Source organism: Micromys minutus (genome assembly GCF_963924665.1).
Source record: "Micromys minutus genome assembly, chromosome: X".
Taxonomy (NCBI): domain Eukaryota; kingdom Metazoa; phylum Chordata; class Mammalia; order Rodentia; family Muridae; genus Micromys; species Micromys minutus.
The window spans coordinates 102889743-102916989 of NC_137970.1; the positions used below are offsets into that span (position 1 = coordinate 102889743).

The 27247-nt window shown below is 37.0% G+C and overlaps 1 pseudogene across 1 annotated transcript; it reads left to right on the plus strand.

Annotated features, from left to right (window-relative positions):
- Positions 1-5943: 5943 nt before the first annotated feature.
- LOC308415165 (serine/threonine-protein kinase Chk2-like) lies at positions 5944-27066 on the plus strand (annotated as a pseudogene). Its single transcript has 4 exons — positions 5944-5947; positions 8241-8533; positions 25452-25818; positions 25970-27066. The product of its transcript is annotated as a serine/threonine-protein kinase Chk2-like (transcript).
- The last annotated feature ends 181 nt before the right edge of the window (positions 27067-27247 follow it).

The window sequence follows — 27247 nt, forward strand, 5'->3', positions numbered from 1 at the left end:
TACCTCTTCTGGCATGCAGGTAGATGTACATGCAGATAGAGAACTCATACACAAAATAAATAAATAAGTAAGTAAATCTTAAATTTTATTACTTTTTGCTTACTGTGCCTCATAGAAAACTTGTCACATTTGACAAAGGACCATATCTTCATCCATTCTCGGGTCATGTTGTAATGATCAGGTTCATCAAGATTTTATTAGCAGCTATTTAACAGTGGCACTGAGACCCAGAGGGATCTAGTAAAGTGAGAGGTTTGGGAAGCCAGTTGACGCATTTAATTCTCAGTGTTATGGAAAATCACCACAGATGGCTTCCTATATTACTATTCAGCCTGTTACAGCTGATGCATAAACTATATTCCTTAAGATTTTCTGTGATTCTTCCCATCTGCCAATTATTTTGTCAGTGAAAGAGGCTGGCAGAAAGTGAGGTTTTGAGGACATTGAGCATTAGTATAAAGACAACAGTCATAGCTATACAGCAGCTATGAGTCAGTTAGGAAGAGCGAGAGTATGTGTACGTGAACTCTTCGTCATTGGCTGATTTAGAGCAGCAACTGAACAGGAGCAAAGAGGGGAATACAAAGCCAAGCCATTGAAGAGCCAGAACTGGGGGAAGGAGTTGCACTAAATGTACTCCTCATTCTAGAATTCAGAAATCACTGGGTCTTTTTTCAGTCAAACTTTTATTCTCAGCAGAGATGTTGGTATTTTCTATTGTGATCTGAACATATGTGTCAATGTTAAGTCTCTGGATGGCTTTTTCTTCAGTCATTGATCTCCACTCTTTGTCCCTGTATTTGCTTCTGTGAGAATTTTGTAACCCCTTTTAAGAAGGGCTGAAGCATCCACATTTTGGTCTTTTTCTTGAGCCTCATGTGGTCTGACAATTCTATTTTGGGTAATCTGTGCTTTGGGTCCAATATCCACATATCAATGAGTATATAACATGTGTGGTTTTTTTGTGTCTGGGTTACATAACTCAGGATGATATTTTCTTATTGAATTCATTTGTCTAGGAATTTCATGAGGTCATTATTCTTAATAGCTGAGTAGTAATTCATTGTGTAAATGTACCATTCCTCTGTTGAAGGATATCTGGGTTTATTCCAGCTTCTGGGTATTATAAATAATGCTGCTATGAATATGGTGGAGCATGTGTCCTTGTAATATGTTGGAGCATCTCTGGGATATATGCCCAGGAATAGAATAGCTGGGTCTTCAGGTAGAACTATGTTGAATTTTCTGAGGAACAGCCATACTGATTTCCAGAATGGTTGTACCAGCTTGCAATCCCACCAGCAGTCGAGGAGTGTTCATCTTTCTCCACATCCTCACAAGTATCTGCTGTCACCAGAGTTTTTGATCTTAGCCATTCTGATTGGTGTGAAGTGGAATCTCAGTGTTATTTTGATTTGCATTCCCTGATAACTAGGGATGCTGAACATTTCATAAGGAGCTTCTTAGCCATTCAGTATTCCTCAGTTGAGAATTCTTTGTTTAGCTCTGTATCCAATGTTTAATAGGATTATTTGATTCTCTAAAGTCAAACTTCTTGAGCTCTTTGTATATTTTGAATATTAGCCTTCTATGGGGTGTAAGATTAGTAAAGATATTTTCTCAATCTGTTGGTTGTGTTTTTGTCCTCTGGACAGTGTCCTTGGTCTTACAGGAACTTTGTAATTCTATGAGGCTCCATTTGTCAATTCTTGATCTTAGAGCATAAGCCATTGGTGTTCTGTTCAGAAAAATTTTCTTTGTACCTATGTGTTCTAAGCTCTTCCCCCACGTTCTCCTCTGTTAGTTTCATTGTCCCTGGTATTATGTGGAGGTTGTTGATCCATTTGGACTTGAGCTGTCCAACCTGGGATCCTTCCCATACTCAGCCACCATACCTAGTCACTATTGCTGATGCCAAGAAGTGCTTAATGACAGGAACCTGATATGGATATCTCCTGAGATGATCTCCCAGAGCCTTACTGATACAGATTAAGATGCTTTCAGCTAATCATCAGACTGGGCACGGGGAACCCAATTTAAGAATCAGAATAAGGACTAAAGTAACTAAAGGGGTTTGCAACCCATAGGGAGAACAACAGCATCTAACAACCAGAAACCCCAGCACTCTCAGTGTCTAAACCAACAACCAAGGACTAAACATAGAGGGACCTATAGCTCCAGCTGCACACATAACAGAGAAGGGCATTGTCTGGAATCATTAGAAGGAAAAGCTCTTGGTCCTGAGAGGGCTCCTTTCCCAGTGTAGGGACATTCGAGTGTGTTCGAGTGAGAGTGGATGGGTGGGAGGGAGAATATCCCCATAGAGGCAGGGGGAAAAAGATAGGAAAGGGAAAACCAGGAAAGGGCATTACATTTGAAATATAAATACATAAAGTTTTCAATAAAAAAATAAAAATAAAGGACAGTACCTGAATATCAAACTCTGAATCAACTGTTTACAGGCATTCTATTTTACTGTATTGTATGTATATTTGTTCACTTATTTTATTTTCTCAATTTTTGGCAGTCTTCTATTATGGAAACTAATAAGATGGAGGACATTACAGCAAGTTAATACTATTTCTTCTTTTGGAGGACACTGAGTTTATCATAATCTTGAATGTGGACTATCTTTCTAAACTATTAAATTTTGATAGCTTCCTACATGATATCGTGAAATTTGGTCATTTTCATCCCAATTGCCCTCTCTTATCCTCACCCCTTTGAAATCTCTCTTCTTCCAACAAGTCCTCTTCCTACTTTCATGACTTTTGTATGCTGTAAGTCCTCTTCCTACTTTCATGACTTTTGTATGCTTATGAGGCACTGAGTTTAACCCAAAGCATTTGGGGTTGCTTGCAAGATAATGGATTCAGGGTTACTTACTGGAGTTTGGGGGACTTACTAATGGTATACACTGAAGAAAATGGCACCTCTCTGAAAACATTAACTGCCACTAACTTCAATGAACACGGCCTCATGAAACTCTCCATTATGTGTGCTATGTATTCTATCTTGTGAAGGTCTCATTCATGAGACCATATGGATGCAATATATATGGTATGCCAGAAAAAAAGTTTCTTAACACTCTCTCCATCCTCCAGATCTTACATTTTTCCTTTTCTCCTTTCTTCACTGTTCTTTGAATAAAGGAGGATGATATAGATGTGCCATTCAGAGCAGAGCTATCAATAAACATTTACACTGATCGCTTTTACCAATCATTGAGTCTCATTATTAATCATTGAAGAAATAATTTTGAATGCCACAACATAGGGCCAATATGTGACCAAGTGTGTCCCACTCATAAATTCTTTGGATGAAACATTGAGGAAAATTCCGGTGGTTTGAGTAATAATTGTCCCCATGATCTCAAATATTTTAATGATTGGTTATTAGGGAGTAGAACTACTTGGGAGACATTAGCAGGTGTGTCCTTGTTGGAAAAGGTGTAGCCTTGATAAAAGAAGTGTGTCACTAGGATGGGCTTCGGAGTTTCAAATGCTTAAGATAGGCCTAGGGCCTTGTTCTTCATGTTGCCTTCAAATCCAAATTTATAACTCTCATTGTCTTCTCCAGTACTCATTGCCTGGCGGACATCAAATTTTCTACCATGCTGACAATGAACTTAACCTCTAAAACTATCAGGAAGCCCAAATTGAATAATTTTTTTACAGGAGTTGCCATGGTTATGGTATCTTTTCACAGCTATAGAACACTGACTAAGACATAATTACTCAAATAATTCAATGTTTTTAGCAATATGACATGAAAACCTCTATTCTAGATATTGAGACACAATGATAATAGAGAAAGATGAATTCATTTTCTTTTCTAACCGTATTTGTATGCCAGTTGGCAAAAGACCTTATATGAACAGGCAATTGGATTTAAAAATTATTCTCTCTGGTAGTACCTGATAGGAATAGATGGTCTAGAAAATTGTATGGCTAGTTCAGATAAGCTGTTTATATAAATGAGTTGAGTACATGCATAAACTATAAAGACTAGTGTGGTTACAATTAAAAAGAGACAGATAGACTTAAGAGATAATCAATTATAGACAGCATTATGAAGAAACCAAAGTGAAAAGAATTTGCATTTAATTCTATATGCAATATTAGATCTCTTGGGAGATTAAGAAGAAAGCAAATGATTCTGATTTATACTTTACCAAGTTAGTTGTGGATGCTATCTGCTGAACAAATTACAGGATTACAAAAGGAAGATGGAGTTTCCCTTTATACTATCATAATCTCTGAGAAATATGACAATGGATTGGATGGAGAAGACACAAAGTAAGCAGACAGACGTCTTTGAATATTTGATTCTTTTAAAGTAGGTAAGGGAGAATTGTTAGGTTTGGTATATCAGAAGTTTACATCATTGAACAATTATTGCCACCTCTATGGCACTTACTGCAAACATTCTAGTCAAAGTCTATCACTACATATAATCTTCTCTTAGTATTAAGTGATATACACTTCAACTTGCTGTGCTTTTAGTGTATATCTATACATGGATTTTCCTAGGCATGAAAGTGTCGTTTTTTTAACTTTATTTTAAAAAACAAAGATAAAAAAAATTTTAAATATTTATGCTTAAATGTATACAAATAAAATTGTGTCAGTGCTTGGCTTTTTTTTCTTTTTTTTTTTTCAAGGTTTAATACTCTGCATTAAGGTCTTACTAGTTACAATGAGCAAAAAGTACATGTAAAACAGGATGTAAACCGGAATTAGTCAAGGTTTTCTTGGTGTGTAAGGATTGAGCATGACTTATCTTTTTTTGTTTTGTTTTGTTTTGTTTTGTTTTTTTTCTTGAACTTCACACAGTCTGTGAGTTGTTTCTGGGGCAGTCCGAGCCTCTGGGGTTAGCATCCCAATATCAGTGACTGGATATTATGTCTGTTCTTTTGTGACTGGGTTATCTCACTCAGGATGATATTCTCTAGATGCAGCCATTTTCTTAAATTTGGTTAAATCATTGTTTCTATGGCTGAGTAGTACTCCATTGTGTAAATGTACCATGATTTTTGTACATTTTGGGTTCTTTCCAGCTTCTGGCTATTATAAATAGAGCCCCTATGAACATTGTTGTACACACGTCATTGGTGTATATTGGAGTGTCTCTGGGGTATATGCCCAGAAGTGGAATAGCTGGATCTTCAGGTAGTACTATGTCCAATTATCTGAGGAATCGCCAGACTGATTTCCAGAGTGGTTGTATCAGTTTACAATCCCACAAACAGTGGAGAAGTGTTCCTCTATCTCCACAACCTCGCCAGCATCTGCTGTCATCTGAGTTTTGGATCTTGGCCAATCTGACGGGTGTGAGGTGGAATCTCAGGGTTGTTTTGATTTGCATTTCCCTGATGGATAAGGATGTCGAGCACTTCCTTAGATGTTTCTCCGTCATTGATATTCCTCAAGTGAGAATGTTTTGTTTAGCTCTGTACCCCATTTTCTAATAGGGTTGTTTGATTCTGTAACTTTTTGAGGAAAAGTTTGAGTGTCTAACTTTTTGAGTTCTTTCTATACCTTGGATATTAGGCCTCTATCTGATAGGGAGTTGGTAAAGATCTTTTCCCATTCTATTGTCTGACGTTTTGTTTTCGTGAAAATGTTCTTAGCCTTACAGAAACTTTGCAATCTCATTAAGTTCCATTTATTAATCTTTGACCTTAGAGCTTGAGCCATTGGTGTTTTGTTCAGAAAATTTTCTCCTGTGCCTATGTGTTCTAAGGTTTTCCCTACTTTCTCATCTAATAGTTTCAGTGTATCTGGTTTAATGTGGAGATCTTTGATCCACTTACACTTGAGCTTTGTACAAGGAGATAATAATACTCTGCCATCAAATGTTCAGAGGTGCCAAAACGGCTCTCCACACTTCACCATAAAAATATGAGTATTTCTTGTTAATTTTTATTTTACCCACTCTAAAATGGGTAAGATGCATTTTCCTGGTGGGGATAACTATTGAACACGTTTTAAAATGTTACTCTACCAATTGCATTTTATCTTGTGAGAAATCTTCCTTTTGTTCCATGCTCCATTTTCTTAATTCCGTTATTTTCTCTTGGGTGTTTTGTTGTTTGTATATTCATATTCTAAAACCTAAACCTCTGTCATACATACAACTAATAATGCCTTTTCCTCATTCTTTAGGCTACTACTTCACCAAAATGATGATGTTCTTTGCTAAACAGGAAGTTTTCAGCACGATAAGGTACCATTTATTAATTTTTGGCTTTAATGTGAATTCCATTAAAATACATCTCTTCTTTGACAATGAGTACAAGTATAATCCAGAATTTTGTCTATAAGAGTCAAGCTATCTGGTGCAACCACTCTGGAAATCAGTCTGACGATTCCTCTGAAAATTGGACATAGTCCTACCTGAAGACCCAGTTATTCCACTTCTGGGCATATACCCCAAAGACGCTCCAACATATAACAAAAACACATGCATCACAATGTACATAGCAGCCCTATTTATAATGGCCAGAAGCTGGAAAGAACCCAGATGTCCTTCAGTAGATGAATGGATACAAAAATTGTGGTACATTTACACAATGGAGTACTACTCAGCTATCAGAAACAATGACTTTATGAAATTCCTAGGAAAATGGATGCATCTAGAGAATATCACCCTGAGTGAGGTAACCCAGTCACAAAAGAACAGACATAATATGCAGTCACTGATAATTGGATACTAACACCAGAAAGCACTGAATACCCCAGAAACAACTCACAGGCCATATGAAGCTCAAGAAACACAAAAGCCAAAAAGTGAAACCTCAGTTCTTCTTAGGAAAAAAATTAAGTGTATCGCACCCTCTCAGAGTTTGCTATACCTGGATCTTAAATCATTAATAATCCAAGAGCTAAGAATATAGCCTTGTGACAATTTTTGATATTCAAAAATCACCGTTTAATATATACACACCAAGAAAACTCTGACTGTTTCCATGTCACGTTCTGTTCTACATGCACTTTATGCTTATGGTACCTAGTAAAATTACATGCATACTATCAAACCTCTAAAAGAATTAAGTACTGAAAAAAATATATTCTTATAGTGTTATGCCACAATGCTTTTAAAAATCTGTACATGTGTCTCTCTTTTTTAAATAAAGTTGTAAGAAAAAAATAAACTTAAGAAAACTGGAAAAAAAATAGTCAATTATGTTAATCTTTACAAAGCACCACCCTTCATGTCCTTTGTATTGTCTTTTATTTCTATTTCATTATTTCAGTACAAACCTTAATTATGTTTTCACATCTATTTTTGTGGATGGTGTTTGCTATAGGCAGTCTATAAGTTGTCTTTATTATGTTTAGGTATGTTCCTTATATCTCTGATTTCCAAAAGACTTTTATTATGAAGGTGTGTTGAATTATTTCAAAGGAATTTTTGGCATCTAATGGGATAATCACATGGTTTTTAATTGGTTTATATTGTAAATTACATTGCCTGATTTTCGTTTTTCTTTTATCTTTTAAAATTATGTTGTACCAGCCCTGTTTTATGATGAAGCCTACTTGATCACTGTGGATGAATTTTTTATATATTCATATATTCAGTTTACAAGTATTTTGTTGAATGTTATTTCATCTATGTTATGAAGAAAATTGATCTGTAATTTTCTTTGTTGATTCTTTGTGTAATTTGGGTATCAGTGTGACTGTGAGCTCATAAAGTAAATTTAACAAATTTCCTTCTGTTTTATTCTGTGAAATAATTTGAGGAGTATTGGCACTGGTTCTCTAGTGAAAGTCTGGTCAAATTCGACACTAAAGATTTCTGGTTCTGGCCTTTGTGGTGGTTCAGGGGATTTTTGTTTGTAACCTGTACCTAATTTATTGGTGAATATAGGTCTATTTAAAATACTTAACACCTTTCAGCAGCTCCCCTCTGCTCAGGGCAGACTACCATCTAGTCTGCTCCCGAGAAGACAGCACACTCTGAAATTATCCTAGGAGGTCTTCTGCACACAGGGCAACTGGTGAGAACCCTCATGAGGGCCCACAGCTGCCTGTGGGAACAAAGTTGATCCAGAACCCATCACCCCAGAAACCCAAGCACTGTATTCCATGCCCCTTCTGGCCAGTGCCCTCTCCTGGGGCAGATAACAAGCTAGTGTGCAACTCTGAAGACACCACAGTCTGAAGGCATCCCAGGGCGTCCACTGCACAAAAGGCAATTGGGTAACTAATACCAGTCTTACAACCTCCCAGGGAATCAGCAGCATGCAGGGCAACTGATCCAACAGTCTGAAAACTTCCCTGGAGTTCATCTGCACACAGGGAAACAGAAACCACAGTCCATAGGCATCTCTGGAGAGCATATACATACAGGGCCAGAGCTTGACTGCTTCTCTGAAGAACGAACAGTTGGGAAAGCCCCAAAAAAGGTCTGCTACAGCCAGGGCCACAGGCCTACCAGGAGACCTGAAGAAACACAGGAACAAAAGAGGCAGGCTCCAGACAGACACCCAGACAAGCGAACACCAGGTTTTGATAAGCAGATGGTAAGAGGCAAGTAAAATACCATAAGCAAAAGAAGCCAATATACATGAGCATCATGAGAACATAGTTCTTGCACGATAGCAAGCCCTGAACACACCAACATACCTGAAAATAAGGTAGCTGGCCTAAAATCTTATCTCATGAAGATAAGAGAGTCCATTAAGGAGGATATAAATAACTCAGTGAAAAAAATACAAGAAAATATAGTTAAGGCAGAGCGGAGCCTGGCCCATCTGCCACCCGGAACGGCAGCTCGTAAAGGCTGAACAACTGTGACCTGGAACAGAACTTAGAAACTTCTGTTTCCACCCGGAGGCAACTTCAGGACACAGAGCTGAGCCTGGCCCATCTGCCACCCGGAACGGCGGCTCGTAGAGGCTGAGCAACTGGTGGGTGGGAGACCTGAGCTGCCAGGGAGCAGAGAGATCTCTTCGGAGTGCACACGGAAAGTGCACCCCCTCCCTTGCCCTGTCCTGCCCTGCCAGATCCAGCGACCAGGAACAGAAATTTCGGTGCAACCACTCTGGAAATCAGTCTGGCGATACCTCAGAAAATTGGATATAGTACTACCTGAAGACCCAGCTATTCCACTTCTGGGCACATACCCCAGAGACACTTTAACACACAACAAAGATATATGCACCACAATGTTCATAGCATCTCTATTTATAATAGCCAGAAGCTGGAAAGAACCCAGATGTCCTTCAGAAGATGAATGGATACAAAAATTGTGGTACATTTACACAATGGAATACTATTCAGCCACCAGAAACAATGACTTAACCAAATTCGTAAGAAAATGGCTGCATCTAGAGAATATCATCCTGAGTGAGATAACCCAGTCACAAAAGAACAGACATAATATGCAGTCACTGATAGTGGGATGCTAACCCCAGAGGCTTGCACTCCCCCAGAAACAACTCACAGACTGTATGAAGTCCAAGAAATAAAGAAAACAAAAAAATATATATATTTACAAAACAAGAAGACTTTGACTATTTCCATGTTGCGTTTTGTTTTGCATGTACTTTACGCTCATGGTAACTATTAGGTTTTCAATGCATACTGTCAAGCCCTTGAAAAAATCAAGTACTGACTAAAAAATATATTCACATAGTTTTATGTAAAAATTATTTTAATATCTGAAAAAACAGTACTTACAAAAATGTATAATTTTAAGCAAAAAAATGTTTAAAATCTGTACATTTATCTTTGTTTTGTAAAATAAAGTCGTTTAAAAAAAAGAAAAAAGACAACATAGTTAAAGAGGTAGAAGCCTTTACAAGTGAAACAAACAAATCCCTTTTAAAAACACAGGAAAACACAATTAAACTGGTGAAGGAATTGAATAAAGTGGTTCAAGACCTAAAAGTTGTAGTAGAAGCAATAAAGAAAACACAAAATGAGGTAAACCAAGGAGTGGAAAACCTAAGAAAGAAGTCAGGAACTACAGATGTAAGCATCACCAGCAGAATACAAGAGATAGAAGAGAGAATCTCAGTTATAAAAGATACCTTCAAAGAGATTGACACAACTGTCAAAGAAAATTCAAAATATAAAAAACTTCTAATGCAAAACATTCAGAAAATATAGGACACAATATAAAGACCAAATCTAAGAATGATATGAATAGAGAATAATGAAGATTCCCAGTTCAAAGGACATGAAAATGTCTTAAAAATCATAGAATAAATCTTCCCCAACCTAAATAAAGAGAAGTCCATGAATGTACAAGAACCTATAGAATACCAAATAAATGAGACCAGAAAAGGAAATTCATTTATTACATAATAATCAAAACACAAAATGCATAAAACCAAGAAATAATATTAAAACCTACAAGGGAGAAGGGCCAAGTAAAGTATAAAAGCTGACCTATCAAAATTATACCAGATTTCGCAAGAAAGACATTAAAAGTCAGAAGACCCTGGATAGAAATCAAACAGACTCTAAGAGATCACAAATGCCAGCCTAGACTACTATACCCAGGAAAATTCTCAATCAACATATATGAGAAAGAATATTCCAGGACAAAACCAACTTTAAATAGTATCTATCTACCAACCCAGCCCTAAAGAGGAGTCTACAAGAAAACCTCCAACACAAAAAGGTTACCTACATAAAACAATACAAAACAATGCAAAACTGAACAAAACAAAAAAACAAGACATTAATCATCTCACAACAAAGCCTAAAGGAGAGAACCACATGCACCTGCCACACCCAAAAATAAATATAACAGGATCTAACAATCATCTGTATTTGATATCAATCAATATCAATAGACTCAACTGACCAATAAAAAGACATAAGCTGACACATTGGATAGGCAAACATGAGCCAGCACATTGCTGCACACAAGAAAAACACCTCAATAAAAAAGAGAGATGTTATCTCAGAGTTAAAGGATGAAAAATGTCTTCCATGCAAATGATGCAATGACAGCCTGGAGTTGCTATAGTAATATCCAATAAAATAGGCTATCAACCAAAAATTATCAAGCAAGATACAACAGGACACTTTGTATTCATCAAAGGAAAAAGAGAAAGCCTCAATTCTGAACATCTCTGCACCAAATGCAAGTGATCCACGTTCATAAAAGAAACTTTACTAAAGTTTAAAATACACAGTGAATCCCACACAATAATGGACAAGACATTGAAACAGAAACTAAACAGAGGCACAATGAAACTAATTAATGCTATGAGCCAAAGGGTATTAACAGTAATCTACAGAACATTTAATCCCAAAACAAAAGAAGATACCTTCTTCTCAGCACTTCATGATAGCTTCTCAAAAGTTGACTATATAGTTGGTCACAAAAGAAGACTAAACTGATACAAGAAGATTGAAATAATCCCATGCATCCTATTAGATCACTATGGACTAAGGCTTGTCTTCAACAACAACAACAACAACAAAGCTAGAAAGCCCACATACACAGGGAAACTGAGCAACTCTCTACTCAATGATAATTTTGTCAGCGAAGAAAAAAGAAAGAAAGAAAGAAAGAAAGAAAGAAAGAAAGAAAGAAAGAAAGAAAGAAGGAAGGAAGGAAGGAAGGAAGGAAGGAAGGAAGGAAGGAAGGAAGGAAAGAAAGAAAGGAAGGAAGGAAGGAAGGAAGGAAGGAAGGAAGGAAGGAGGGAGAAAGGGAAAGAGGGAGGGGGGGAGGGAGGAAGGGAAGGGAGAGAGGGGGAGAGAGAGAGAGAGAGAGAGAGAGAGAGAGAGAGAGAGAGAGAGAGAGAGAGAGAGAAGGAGATTAAATACTTTCAAGAATGTAATGAAAGTATTGACACAGCATACCCAAACTTATGGGACACAATGAAACCAGTGCTAAGAGGAAAATTTGTAGCACTAAGTGCCCTGGTAAATAAATTGGAGAGATTCTAAACTAACAACTTAACTGCATACCTATGATCCCTAGAACAAAAAGAAGCAAACTCACCCAAGAGGAGTAGAAGGCAAGAAATAGTCAAACTGGGTACCAAAATCAACCAAATAAAAACAAAGAGAATGATACAAAGAATTAAAGAAACCAAAAACTGTTTCATTGAGAGAACCAACAAGAACCTAGACAAACTAAATAAAGGGCCCAGAGGCAGTACACAAATTATCAAAATTAGAAAAGAAAAGGCAATCATAACAAAAGAAACTGATGAAATTTTAAAAAATCATCAGATCCTACTACAAAAGATTACACTAAATAAAACTGAAAAACCTAGATTAAATGAAATATTTTCTTAACAGATACCACATACCAAAGTTAAATCAAGATCAGGTAAACTATCAAAACAGGTTCCTGTCCACTAAGAAAATAGAAGAAGTCATCAAAAACCTGCCAAGCAGAAAAAGCCCAGGGAAAAATGGCTTTAGTGCAGAATTAAACCAGACCTTCAAAGAACTAATACCAATATTCCTAATACCAAACTATTCCATAAATGACAAACAGAAGGAATACTACCTAATTCATTCTCTGGATCCACAATTATTGTGACACCTATACCACACAAGGTCCCAACCAACAAAGAGAAATTCATACCAATTTCCCTAATGAATATTGATGCAAAAGTACTCAACAAAAATACTGCAAAATGAATCCAAGAACATATCAAAACCATGATTCACCATGATCAATAGGTCTCATCCTAGGGATGTAAGATTAGTTCAATATACAAAAATCAGATAACATAATCCACTATAAAAACAAACTCAAAAAAATCATAGTTCATCTATTTAGATGGTAAAAAAGCATTTGACAAAATATAACAGCCTTTCCTATTAAAAGTATTGGAGAAATCAAAGATTCAAGGCACATACCTAAGTGTAATAAAAGCAATTTTCTGGAAACCAACAGCCAATATCAAATTAATTGGAGAGGTACTTGAAGCAATCCCACTAAAATCACAATCAATACAAGGATGCCCACTCTCTTTATATCTAATCAATATAGTACTTGAAATTCTAGCTAGAACATTAAGGCAATGAAAAGAGATCAAGGGGATACAAATTGATTAAGAATAAGTAAAGGTATCACTTTTTGCAGATAATATGATTGTATACATAAGCGACCCCAAAAACTATACCAGAGAACACCTAACGCTGATAACTAAATGCAGGAAAGTGACTAGATATAAAATTAGCTCACATAAATCAGTACCCTTCTTTTATACAAATGAAAAACAGGCAGAAAAAAGAATTAAGTAAAAAACTTCCTTCAAAATAGCCATAAATAATATAAAATATTGTGGGGGTAACTCTAACCAAATAAGTGAAAGATCTGTATGACAATAACTTCAAATTTCTTGATAAATAAATTGAAAAAAATCTAAGAAAATAAAAAGATCTCCCATGCTCATGGATTGGCAGAATTAATATAGTAAAAATGATCATCCTACCAAAGGCCACCTAAACGTTCACCGCAAACCCTTTCAAAATCTGAACACAATTCTTGAAAGACATGGAAAGAGGAAGACTCAAAATCATCTGGAAAAGCAAAAACAATTCTTAACAATAAAAGAACTGTGGGTTTTTTTCTTTGGGTTTGTTTATATAGTGAATTATGTTGATAGATTTTTGTATTTGAAGCATCCCTGGAATGAAGCCTACTTGATCATGGTGAATGATCGATTTGATGTGTTCTTGGATTCAGTTTGCAAGAAGTTTTATTGAGTATTTTTGCATCAATATTCATGAGGGAAATTAGTTGGAAGATCTCTTTCTTTGTAGGGTCTTTGTGAGGTTTAGGAATGGGCACAGTTTTAGCTTAGAAGAATGACTTGGGTAGTGTTCCCTCTGTTTCCATTTTGTGGAATAGTTTAGAGTATTGGTATTAGGTCTTCTATGGTCCTTGGCTTTTTTTGGTTGGGAGGCTTTGGATGACTACTTCTATTTCTTTAGGGGTTATGGGGCTATGTAGATGGTTTATCTGATTCTGATTTAACTTTGGTACCTGTTAACGGTCTAGAAAATTGTTCATTTCTTCTAAGTTTTCAAGATTTGTTGAGCATTAGGATCTGATGACTTCTTCAATTTCTTTAGTTTCTATTGTTATGTCTCCCCTTTCATTTCTGATTTTGTTAATTTGGATACTCTTTCTGTGCCCTCTTGTTAGTCTGGCTAACAGTTTATCTATCTTCTTGATTTTTTCAAAGAATCAGCTTTTGGTTTTATTGATTATTTGTAGACTTCTTTTTGTCTCTATTTGGTTGATTTCAGCTCTGAGTTTGATAATTTGCTTTTGTCTATTCCTCTTGAATGTATCTGCTTCTTTTTGTTCTAGAGCTTTCAGCTGTGCTGTAAAACTGTTAGTTTATGCTCTCTCCAGTTTCTTTTTGGAGGCACTCAGAGCTACAAGTTTTCCTCTTAGCACTGCTTTAATTGTATTCTCTAAGTTTCGGTACATTATGACTTCATTTTTGTTAAAATCTAAAAAAGTCTTTGATTTCTTTTTTATTTCTTTTTTGACCAAGCTATAATTGAGTAGAGCATTGTTCAGCTTCCATGTGTATGTGGGATTTTTGCTGTTAATGAAGACCAGCCTTAGTCCATGGTGATCTGATGGGATGCAAGGGATTATTTCAATGTTTTTGTATGTGTTGAGGCCTGACATATACTCTGCTTTTTGACAGAGTATATGATCAATTTTGAAGATGAAGTGAGGTGCTGACAAGAAGCTACATTCTTTTGGTTTAGGATGAAATACTCTATAGATATCTCTTAAAACCATTTGGTTCATTACTTCTGTTAGTTTCGCTGTGTCACTGTTTAGTTTCTGCTTCAATTATCTGTCCACTGATGAGAGTGGAGTGTTGAAGTCTTCAACTACTAGTGTGTGTGGTGCAATACGTGGTTTGAGCTCTAATAGAGTTTCTTTATGAATTTGGGTGCCCTTGTATTTGGAGCATAGATGTTCAGCAATTGAGAGTTTATCTTGATAGATTTTTTTCCTTTGATGAGTAAAAAGTGTCCTTCCTTTTTTTCATGATTTTGGTTAAAAATCTATTTTATTAGATATTAGGATGTCTATTCCAGCTTGTTTCTTGGGACCATTTGTTTGGAAAGTTTTTTTTCCAAACCTTTTACATTGAGGTAGTGCCTGTCTTTGTTGCTGAGATGACTTTCTTGTATGCAGCAAAATGCTGGATCCTGTTTACATATCCAGTCTGATAGTCTATGTCTTTTTATTTGGGAATCAAATATACTAATGTTAAGAGATATTAAGGAATAGTGATTGTTGTTTCCTACTATGTTGGTGGTAGATGTAGAATTATGTTTGTATGCTTTTCTTCTTTGAGGTTTGTTGCAAAAAGATTAATTTTTTGCATTTCTTAGGGTGAAATTACCCACTTCGTTGTGAAGTTTTCCATCTATTGTCCTTTGTAGGGTTGGATTTGTGGACAGATACTGTGTAAAATTTTTTTTTGTCTTGGAATATCTTGGTTTCTCCATCTATGGTAATTGAGAGTTTCACTGGATATAGTAACCTGGGCTGAAACTTTTGTTCTCTTAGAGTCTGTATGATACCTGTCCAGGATTCTCTAGCTTTCATTCTCTAGTCTTTGTTGAATGTAATTCTGATCGGTCTGACTTTATATGTTATTTGTCCTTTTTTCCTTACTGCTTTTAATATGTCTTCTTTGTTTTAAATATATGGTTTTTTGACTATTATGAATAGGGAGGAATTTCTGTTCTGGTCCAATCTATTTGAAGTTCTGTAGTCTTCTTTTTTGTTCATGGCCAATTCTTTCTTTAGGTTAGTAAAGTTTTCTTCCATTATTTTGATGAAGATATTTACTGGGGCTTTTAGTTGGGAGCCTTTTTGCTCTTCTATACTTATTATCCATAGGTTTGGTCTCCTGGTTGCATCCTAGATTTCCTGGATGATTTGGGTTAGGAGCTTTTTAATTTTTACATTTTCTCTGGCTGTTGTTTCAATGCTTTCTATGTTATCTTCTGCCCCTAAGATTCTCTCTTCTATTTCTTGTGTTCTGTTGGTGAGGCTTATGTCTATGAATTCTGGCATCTTTCTTAAGTTTTCTATCTCTAGAGTTGTCTCTCTTTGTATTTTCTTTATTGATTCCATTTTTGTTTTTAGATCCTGGGTGGTTTTGTTCAATTCCTTCATCTATTTGCTTGTGTTTTCCAGGGTTTCTCAGAGGGCTTTTACTTGTTTATCTGTGTTTTTGCTGAATTTCTTTAGGAAAATTACTCATTTGTTTCTCAAGGTCCTCCATTATCAACAAGAGGCACTATTTAAGTATATATCTTGTTTTTCTGGAGTATTGTGATATTCACTACTTGCTGTAATGGGAGAGCTGGGTTCTGATGTTGCCAGGTTGTCTTGGTTTCTGTTGCTTAGATTCTTCATCTCTTTAGATGCTGAGTAAGCATTTGGAAAAATTCAACCTACCTTCATGTTAAAATCATGGTACAATCAGGAATTCAATACCCAAAATTAAACATAATAAAAGCAATATCCAGCAAGCCAGTAGCCAACATCAAACTAAATGATGATATAAGCTTGAGGAAATCCCACTAAACCCAGGGGCTAGACAAAGGCTGCCCACTTTCCCCCTACGTACTCAATATAGTTCTGAAAGTCCTAGAAAGAGAAATTAGACAACAAAAGAAAGTCAACTACCCACAAAAGCTCAGAATACCCAAGAAACAATTCCCAGAACTTATGAAGCTCAAAAAAGAAAGAAGGCCAGAAGGTGGATGCCTCAGTCTTTCTTAGAAGGAAAAACAAAACACTAATGGGAGGTTATAATGAGTAGGGGTTGGAGAAAAGATTATCCAGAGACTGCCTTATCTGGCAATCCATCCCATGTGCAGCCAACATACCCACACACCATTGCTGATGCCAAGTAGTGCTTACTGGCAGGAATCTGATATGGATGCTTCCTCAAAGGCTCTGCCATAGCCATACTGATACAGAAGAGGATTCCTGGACCTAACCATTTGATTGAACACAGTGACCCCGATGAAGGAGCTATTGAAAAGATGAAGGAGCTGAAAGGGTCTGCAACCATTAGAATGACCAAAATGATCAACTAACCAAATCCAACACAGCTCCCAGGGACTAAAACACCAACCAATGAGTTTGCATGGAGAGAGAGACCCGTGGATCCAGGCACATATATATCAGAGGATATCATTCTCTGCACTCAATGGGAAGAGAGGCCTTTGGTCCAGCAAAGGCTCATTTTCCTGGTGTAGGGGAATGTTAAGGCACTTAGGTGGAAGAAGTTGATTAGGAGAGGGAGCACCTTTATGGAGGCAATGGGAGGAGGAGGGGGAATGGAATTGGGGGAAAGGGGATAACATCTGAAATGTAAATACAAAGAATATCCAATAAAAATTAATAAATAAAAGAACCTCTGAAGAAATCGACATTCCTGACCTCAAGATATACTACAGAGCAATAGTGATAAGAATTTCATGGCATTGGTACAGAGACAGACTCATTGATCAATGGAATAAAATTGAATACCCAGAAATGAAACCAGATACTTACAGATACTTCATCTTTGACAAAGAAGCCAAAAATATGGAGTGAAAAAAAGAAGTCATCTTCAGTAAATAGTGCTGGTCTAACTGGCAGTCTGTATATAGAAAAATTAAAATAGATCCATATTTGCCTACTTGCACAAAGCTCAAGTCCAAACAGATCAAGGACCTTAACACAAAACCAGATGCACTGAATCTAACAGAAAAGAAAATGGGAAAAATAATTGAAATCATTGTCGTATAGGGAAATTTCCTAACAGGACTCCAATGGCTCACAGTCTAAGATAATAATTGATAAATGGAACCTCATAAAAATAGAAACCTACAGATTGGGAAAAATATACAATAATCCAACACTCAATAGAGAATTAATATCCAAAATATATAAAAAGTCAAGAAGCTAAGCACCAAAACACCAAACAACCCAATCCAAAAAAAAAAAAAAAAAAAAAACTGGAGGTATAGAACTAGACAAAGAATTCACACAATGAATCTTGAATGGTTGAGAAGCACTTAAAGAAATGTTCAAAGTCCTTAGTGATCAGGGAAATGCAAATTAAAATGATCCTGAGTTTCCACCTTACAACAATCAGAATGGCTAAGATCAAAAACTCGGGTGACAGCACATATTGGTGAGGATATGAAGAAAGAGAGACCATTGCTGGTGGGATTGAAAACTGGTACAACCACCCTGGAAATCAATCTTTGGAATCCTCAGAACATTCAAAATAAATCTACCTGAAGATCCAGCTATACCCATCTTGGGCATAAATCCAAATGACATTCCACAATGCTACAGGGGTATGTATTCCAATATGTTTATAGCAGACTTCTTTTTGATATCCAGAAGCTGGTAACAACCCAGATGTTCCAAAACAAAAGAATTGATACAGAAAACATGGTTCATTTACACTATGAAATACTACTCAGTTATTAAGAAGGAGGACATCCTGAACTATGTAGGCAAATGAATGGAACTAGAAAATATTATCCTGAGTGAGGTAAATCTGACCCAAAAGGACATGTATGGTATGTACTTGCTAACATGTGGATACTAGCCAAAAAATTACAGAATATCCAGTATGCAGTCCACAAAACTCAAAAAGGTTAACAAGCAGAAGAGCCCAAGTAAGGAAGATGCAATCCCACTTGGCAGGGAGAAGAAATCAATCACAGGAGGTGTAGAAAGGGGAGAGACCTGATTGGGAAAGGGTAAAGGGGGGAGAAGAGGGAAACATGATCTAGTATTGGGTGGGGGGAACAGGACTGAAGTCCTGAGGGCCAGCAGAAATAATGGAAATGAGGAGAGGGCACCCTCTGGAATGTACCAGAGACATCAGATGAAATGCTCTACAGTGGGGAGAGGGAACTTGTAGAGCCTACCTTCAGTAGAAATACAGGGCATCAAATGAGGGAAGGGGTTCCAATTCCACAGTCAAAAAGTCTGACCCATAGTTGTTCCTGACTGAAGAAAAATGCAGGGACAAAAATGGAGAAGAGCCTGAGAAAAAGGAGGACCAGCAACAGGCCGAAAGTGGAATCCAGCTCAAGGGAAGCCCCAAGTCCTGACACTATTACTGAGTTTATTGTGTACTCACAAAAAGGGGCCTATCATGCCTGCCATCCAAATGACCCAAGCAGCTGAAAGAGCCAGATGCAGATATTTAAACACAACTAGTGGACAGAATTTGCTGAACCCTGTGGTTGAATTAGGGAAAAGATGGATGAAGCTGAGGAGGGGTGACCCTATAAAAGAACCATCAATGTCAATTAACCTTGACCCCGAGATCTCTCAGATACTGTACCACCAACCAGGCAACACATACCAGTTGATATGTGGCCCCCAACACATATACTGCCTGTGTGGTGGAGGTGGAATGGGGACATCCTCATAGAGATGAGTGAAGGAGGTGTGAGACATGGAATAGTCAGACAGTAGACCAGGAGAAGGATAAAATCTGGACTATAAAGATTTTAAAAATATGTTTATATACCTCACACCAGTCAGAATGGCTAAAATCAAAAACCCAGATAACAGCAGATGCTGGCAAGGATGCGGAGAAAGAGGAACACTCCTGCACGGTTGGTGGGGTTGTAAACTGACACAACCACTCTGGAAATCAGTCTGGTGGTTCCTCAGAAAATTGGGCATAGTACTACCTGAAGACTCAGTTATTCCACTTCTGGGAATATACCCCAGAGACGCTCCAACATATAACAAAGACACATGCATAACAATGTTCATAGCAACTCTATTCATAATAGCCAGAAGCTGGAAAGAACCCAGATGTCCTTCAGTAGATGAATGGATACAAAAATTGTGGTATATTTACACAATGGAGTACTACTCAGCTATCAGAAACAATGACTTTATGAAATTCCTAGAAAAATGGATGCATCTAGAGAATTTCATCCTGAGTGAGGTAACTGAGTCACAAAAGACCAGACATAGTATGCAGTCACTGATAATAGGATACTAACCCCAGAAAGCTCTGAACACCCCAGAAACAACTCACAGGCCATATGAAGCTCAAGAAAAACAAAGGCCAAAAAATGAAAGCCTCAATCCTTCTTAGAAAAAAAAAAGTGTATAGCACCCTCTCAGAGTGTGGTACACTTGGTCCTTAAATCATTAATAATCCAAGAGCTAAGAATATAGCCTGGTGGCAATTTTGGTATTCAAAAATCATTATACTTAATCTATACTCACCAAGAAAACTGACTGTTTCCATGTTACATTCTGTTCTACATGTACTTTATTCTTATGGTAACTAGTGGGATTTCAATGCATGCTATCAAACCTCTAATAGAATTAAGTACTGACAAAAATATATTCACATGGTGTTATGCCAAAATGACTTTAAAATCTGTATCTGTATCCCTCTTTTATTAAATAAAGTTGTAAGAGTGAAAAAATATGTTTAAAATAACATTTTTAGAAGTAACCTAATGTTACAAAATAATAAATAATCCCACAATAAAAAATGAGCTATTTATTTTATTTTGATTTTATTTTGATTAGTACCTATCAAGAAATTTTTTCCATTACTTTTAGATTTATCAATTGTTGTGATGTACAGGTTGTGAAAATACAACTGAATAATTTTTTGAATATTTTTGGTGTCTGTTGTTATGTCTTCCTTTTTGTTTCTGAGATTGTTAATTAGTACCTTTTCTCTGTGTCATCTAGTTGGTTTGGATATGGGTTTGTCTGTCTTCTTGGTTTTTGTGAAGACAATTCTTTGTTTCATTTATTCTTTGTTAGTGTTTTATTGATTATAACCCTTTGATTATTTCTTGTCATCTAGTCCTGCTGGATGTGCTTGTTTCCTATTGTTGTGGAGCTTTCAAGTGTTCTGTTATGTTTCTGGTATTGAATATTTCCATTTTTTATAAAGACATGGAGCTATGATCTTTCCTCTTTTCCTGCTTTATTTGTGTCCCATAGGTTTGGGTATGTTGTGATTCATTCTCATTGTATCCTAAAAAGTCTTTTATTTTCTTTCATTTCTATCCTAACTAGTTATCATTTACTAGAGAGTTGTCCAGTTTCCATGAGTTTTTAGGCTTCCTCTTACTGTGGTTATTGAAGTACAGTTGATGGTCTGATAAGATGCAGTGATTTACTTCATTTTTCCTGACTGTTGAAACTTGCTTTGTGACAGAGTATGTGGTCAATTTTGGAGAAAGCTCCATGAGGTGCTGTGAAGAAGGTATATTCTTTTCTGTATGTGGATGAAATGTTCTATAGATAACTTTTAGGTTCATTTGGCTTATAACATTTGTTAGATACTTTATTTCTCTATTTAGTTTTTGTTTTTATGTTCAATAGATTGGTAAGAGTAGGGTATTGAAGTCTATTGAAATCAATATATGAGGGTCAATATGTATTTCAAACTTTAGTAACACTTCTTTTACAAATGTGAGTGTCCTTGGGTTTGGGCCATAGATGTTCATAATTAAAAGATCATCTTGGTTGATTTTTCCCTTGATGAGTATGAAGTGCCCTTCCCTGTCTCTTTTGATTAATTCTGGATTGTCTTTGTAGAGTAGGTATTTTGTTATTTTGTTTCTGTTTCCTCTGTCTTCTTCTGGTTTGTGTAGTCTATGGTTGAGCAAGAGTTCTTACCTGAGTTGAAGACTAGGATATGGCAATAGGAGTGGCAGGTAAGAAAGGAAGAGATCATGGTAGATTGGGTCTGTGGGAACTGAAGCAAGAAAGTGGGAGCATTCCATGGGCAGGTGATCTACCTGCTCTTCTGGGTGGTGTGGCCTACTCTTTTATTATTTGTACTGTTCCCTTTCATTATTGGTACTGTCCTTATATGTTTTGTTTGTAGATTTGTTTGTTTTGCTTTGTTTTGTTTTTTCTGTTTGTATCAAGTTGATTTGTGCTTTCATGATGAGTTTGGTAGTGTCCCTCAATTCTATTTTACAGAACAATTTGAGTAGGATTGGTGTTAGTTAGATTTTAAAGAGTTGGGATAACTTGCCAATAACTAAATCTATACTATACTCTTGTAACATTATTATTTCTTTAGTCTTATTAACTGTTGAGAATGTGATCTGGTTGTTTGTATATTGTTGATTTAATAACAGTAGGTTATATGTGTCTAGAAGTCTACTTCTATATTTTTAAAATGTTTATGGACCAAAATCTTTCAAATTATTCCCTAGTAGACATTTGGATTTCCTTAGAAACTTTAGTAACTACCTTTCTCACTAATAACTATAATATATACACAGAGAAACTGATGTAGACCCATGTAGGCTGTGTGCTTGGTGCTTCAGTCTCTGTGAGCTTATATGACTCCTGCTTAGTAGATTCAGTAGGTCTTGTTCTCCTGGTGTCCTCCTTCTCTTCTGACTCTAGCACTCTTTATGCCTTCTCTTCCATGAGATTCCCTGAACTTTGGGGGGGCCTCTGGGTTTGATAGAGACATCTCATTTGTACTCCCTTTTTCTGTGTAATATCTGGCTGTGAGTCTCTGCAATAGTTTCCATCTGTAGCCAGTAAAAGCCTCTCTAATAATGACTGAACAAAGCACTGATCTATGGGTATAGCAGAATATCGTGTGTGTGTGTGTGTGTATGTGTGTGTGTGTGTGTGTGTGTGTGTGTGTGTGTGTGTGTGTGTGTGTGTGTCCCCTCTAGGCCAGTGGTGTTTGATTTTACTATAGGTTTCTGGGTTATATAGTCTCTGGTTCTTAGTTACCAAAGCAGTGATGGGTATGGGATTCATTTCATGCAGTGAGCCTTAAATCAAATCACACAATGGTTGGCTGTTTCCACAGTTCTGTGACACTATTGCTCTAGCATGTTTTGTAGGCAGGAAAGATTGTACGTAAGGGGCTTTGTGACAGGGTTAGTTTCTACATTTTTCTTTTAGTAGCCTGTGGATTACCTTCCTGCACCAAAGAGATCAAAACATAAGAGTGAAGTCTTCATTGAAGTAGCAGCTCAAGTTCTCCAGGCTCAATGAGATGAGTTATGTGAGTGTTGTCCTCAACAATGAGATTCTGATGACAGTTTGTGGAGATTAACACTTTGTCTTATCAACCACCTGGCTTGTTTGGGAATTTAATAAGACTCCCTTGGCTAACAACTTAACTAAAAGTAACCCAGTCCCACAGCTGGAAGCCTCACCTGATGGCCAGTTGAGACCCCATACTAAGAGTTCTCATTTGGATCACCTACATAGATTCCAGGAAGTTTCCACTATATTAGCTTTCCATATACCCCCAAAAGGCTCCCAATTCCAGCTCTTTCTTCCTACAGTCTATCCATTCCCATGTGATCCCTTGCTCCCATTCCCACCCACCCCTAGTCTACCTGTAATATATGTATTATATTCCCCACTCAGAAGGATATTTATATATCCCCCAATTTACCTAACTTCTATGGGTCTACCAAGATTATAGCTCTGTCATCATTAATTTAACAGCTAATATTCATTTATATATGAGTATATACCATATTTACCTTTCTGGGTCTCAATTACCTCACTTGGGATGATTTTCTTTTAGTTCCATTCATTTAACTGAAAATTTTACAATGTCATTTTTAACAGTTCAGTGATACTCCATCATATAAATTATATATATATATACACTACATTTTCTTTATTCTTGTTTGCTTCCAGTTTCTGGCTATTACGTTGGTTTTTCTGTTTTTGGTTTTGGTCTTTGGTGCTTGTTTGTTTGTTTGTTTTGTTTTGTTTTGTTTTTGTGAAATTGACCATCCTTGAGGTATATGCCCAAGAGTGGTATAGCTGAATCTTAAGGTTTCTCAATTCTCAATTTTCTGAGGAACTGCCATATTGATTTCCAGAGTTGCTGTATAAGTTTACACTCTCATCATCAATGTAGGATTATTCCTCTTGCTCTACTTCCGAGCCAGCATGAGCTGTCACTTATGTTATTTAACTTAGCCATTATGAACAGTGTATGATGGAATCTCAAAATAGTTTGATTTGCATTTCCCTAATGGCTAAGGATGTTGAACATTTCTTTGAGTTTTTCCCAACCATTTTCATTTCTTCTATTGAAAATTCTGTTTAAGGTTTCAGATGTAACTTTTTACTATTCCATTATCAAAAACAAAACAAAAGTTGAATAGCTGGGTCTTCGGGTAGTACTATATCCAATTTTCTGAGGTATCGCCAGACAGATTTCCAGAGTGGTTGTATTAGCTTGCAACCCCACCAACAGTGGAGAAGTGTTCCTCTTTCTCCGCAGCCTCGCCAGCATCTGCTGTCATATGAGTTTTGGATCTTGGCCAATCTGACTGGTGTGAGGTGGTATCTCAGGGTTGTTTTGATTTGCATTTTGCTGATGGCTAAGGATGTCGAGCACTTCCTCAGGTGTTTCTCGGCCATTCGGTGTTCCTCAACTGAAAACGTTTTGTTTAGCTCTGTACCCCATTTTTTAATAGGGTTATTTGATTCTCTGGTGTCTAGCTTTTTGAGTTCCTTGTACACTACCTGAAGACCCAGCTATTCCACTTCTGGGCATATACCCCAGAGACACTTTAATACACAACAAAGATATATGCACCACAATGTTCATAGCTCTATTTATAATAGCCAGAACCTGGAAGGAACCCAGATGTCCTTCAGAAGATGAATGGATACAAAAATTGTGGTACATATATACAATGGAATACTACTCAGCCACCAGAAACAATGACTTAACCAAATTCTTAAGAAAATGGCTGCATCTAGAGAATATCATCCTGAGTGAGATAACCCAGTCACAAAAGAACAGACATAATATGCAGTCACTGATAGTGGGATGCTAACCCCAGAGGCTTGCACTCCCCCAGAAACAACTCACAGACTGTATGAAGTCCAAGAAATAAAGAAAACAAAAAAATATACATATATTCACAAAACAAGAAGACTTTGACTATTTCCATGTTGCGTTTTGTTTTGCATGTACTTTACGCTTATTGTAACTATTAGGTTTCAATGCATACTGTCAAGCCCTTGAAAAAAATCAAGTACTGACTAAAAAAAAATATATTCACATGGTTTTATGTAAAAATTATTTTAATGTCTGAAAAAACAGTACTGACAAAAATGTATAATTTTAAGCAAAAAATATTTAAAATCTGTACATTTATCTTTGTTTTGTAAAATAAAGTCGTTAAAAAAAAACAAAAATAAATCTTCTGTTACAATGACTATTCCCAGTAATCCCAACTGTGTCTCATAGTGAATAATTGTATAAAAAACTATACGGGAGTGTTTGTGTCTCCTGGTGATCTCACACGGTTGGATATGAAGAGTCATCTGTCCCATGGCAGTGACTTGTCGAGGTCTCAGGACAGTGCTTCCTGTTCACAGTCCTGGATGACTTCAGCCAGTTTCTAGGCACTCCGCCTTAGTTGCAGGACCTCTGACAATACCAGGGAGCATCCAGTTCCTCCAGCAGCACAGTGTCGTCCTCCAGACGGTCCTCCCACTCCAGCTCTGGGACACTGAGATCCTTAGAGACAGTGTCTACTCAGGAACTCTGTCCTATTCCTAAGGACAAAGAACCCGAGAAGACTGGGCTCGGCTACGGACTCTTCAGAATGAATTCTCCCAATCTAGACTGTGTTAATGACAACTATTTCTTTGGGAGGAATATAAGCTGTGAATATTGCTTCAATAGACTACTGCTGAGGATGCATAAGTACCAGACTTAAACCAAGAAGCACTTTCGTATCTTCAGGAAAATGGGCCCTAAGAATTGTTTTTTTTTTCTTACAACTTTATTTTTTTAAAGAAGGATACATATACAGATTTTTAAAGGCATTTCGGCATAACACTATATGAATATTTTGTCAATACTTAATTCTTTTAGAGGTTTGATAGCATGCATTGAAATCCCACTAGTTACCATAAGCATGGAGTACATGTAGGACAGAATGTAACATAGAAACAGATTATTACCGAGCCCATCGAGAAAGGGAAACGCTGTCCTTTGAGTAACAACTTCGAAATCGCAGTTTCACTATGTAGAAATAAAGTTTTTGTATTGTTTGATTTGACTGTAGGTGATCAGTCAGTTTATCCTAAGGAGTTAAGAGACGAATACAACATGACAAAAACTCTTAGAAGTGGTGCTCATGGAGAGGTAAAGATGGCTTTTGAAAGGAAAACATGTAAGAAAGTGGCCATAAAGACTATCAGCAAGCGGAGGTTTGCTCTCGGCTCACTGAGAGAGGCCGACACAGTTCCCAGTGTGGAAACTAAAATAGAAATTTGGAAGAAGCTAAATCACCCTTGCATTATCAAGATTAAAGATGTTTTTGATGTGGAAGATTATTACATTGTTCTGGAAGGAGAACTCTTTGACCACCGGGCGATGGCAAGCAAATGTCTGAAAGAGGCCATCTGCAAGCTCTATTTCTATCAGATGCTTTTAGCTGAACAGTACCTTCACGAAAATGCGATTATACATTGGGACGTAAAGCTGGAGAACCTTCTTTTATCATCTCAGGAAGAGGACTGTTTTTTCAAGATCACTGATTTTGGGCAGTCCAAGATCTTGGGGAAGACCTCTATGACGAGAACTCTAAGTGGTATGCCCACTTACCTGGCTCCTGAGGTCCTTGTCTCCAACGGGACTGCTGGGTACAGTCATGCAGTGGACTGCTGGAGTTTAGGAGTCATTCTTTTCATCTGCCTAAGTTTGTATCTGCTTTTCACTAAGCATAAAACCCAAGTATCCCTGAAGGATAAGATCACCAGTGGAAAGTACAAACTTATTCCTGAAGTCTGGACAAATTTCTCAGAGAAGGTTCAGGACCTTGTCAAGACACTGTTGGTTGTGGACCCAAAAGCTAGGCTTACCACAGAGGAAGCCTTAGATCATCCATGTACTCAATATGAGTACATGAAGAAAAAATTTCAGGATCTACTGGTACAGGAAAGAACTTGGTGAACCTCACCCTGGCTCCCGCCCAGACTTAATGTCAAAAACGGCCCCTGGAACTGGAGGTGGAGGATACGGAGAATACAAAGCACCTGGCTATGTGAGGGGCTGTGTTGTATGGTGTGTGAGCTTTGAAAATGAAAGAAATGTGCTTCCTTCCACACTGCAGTTGCCTTCTCCACCTTCAAGTCTTTTTAAAAAGCTATATATTTTATAAAAATTTAGTCTATATTTTAATAGTGGGAACAATTGCTTTTCCCATCACTGACACACAATTAAAAACCT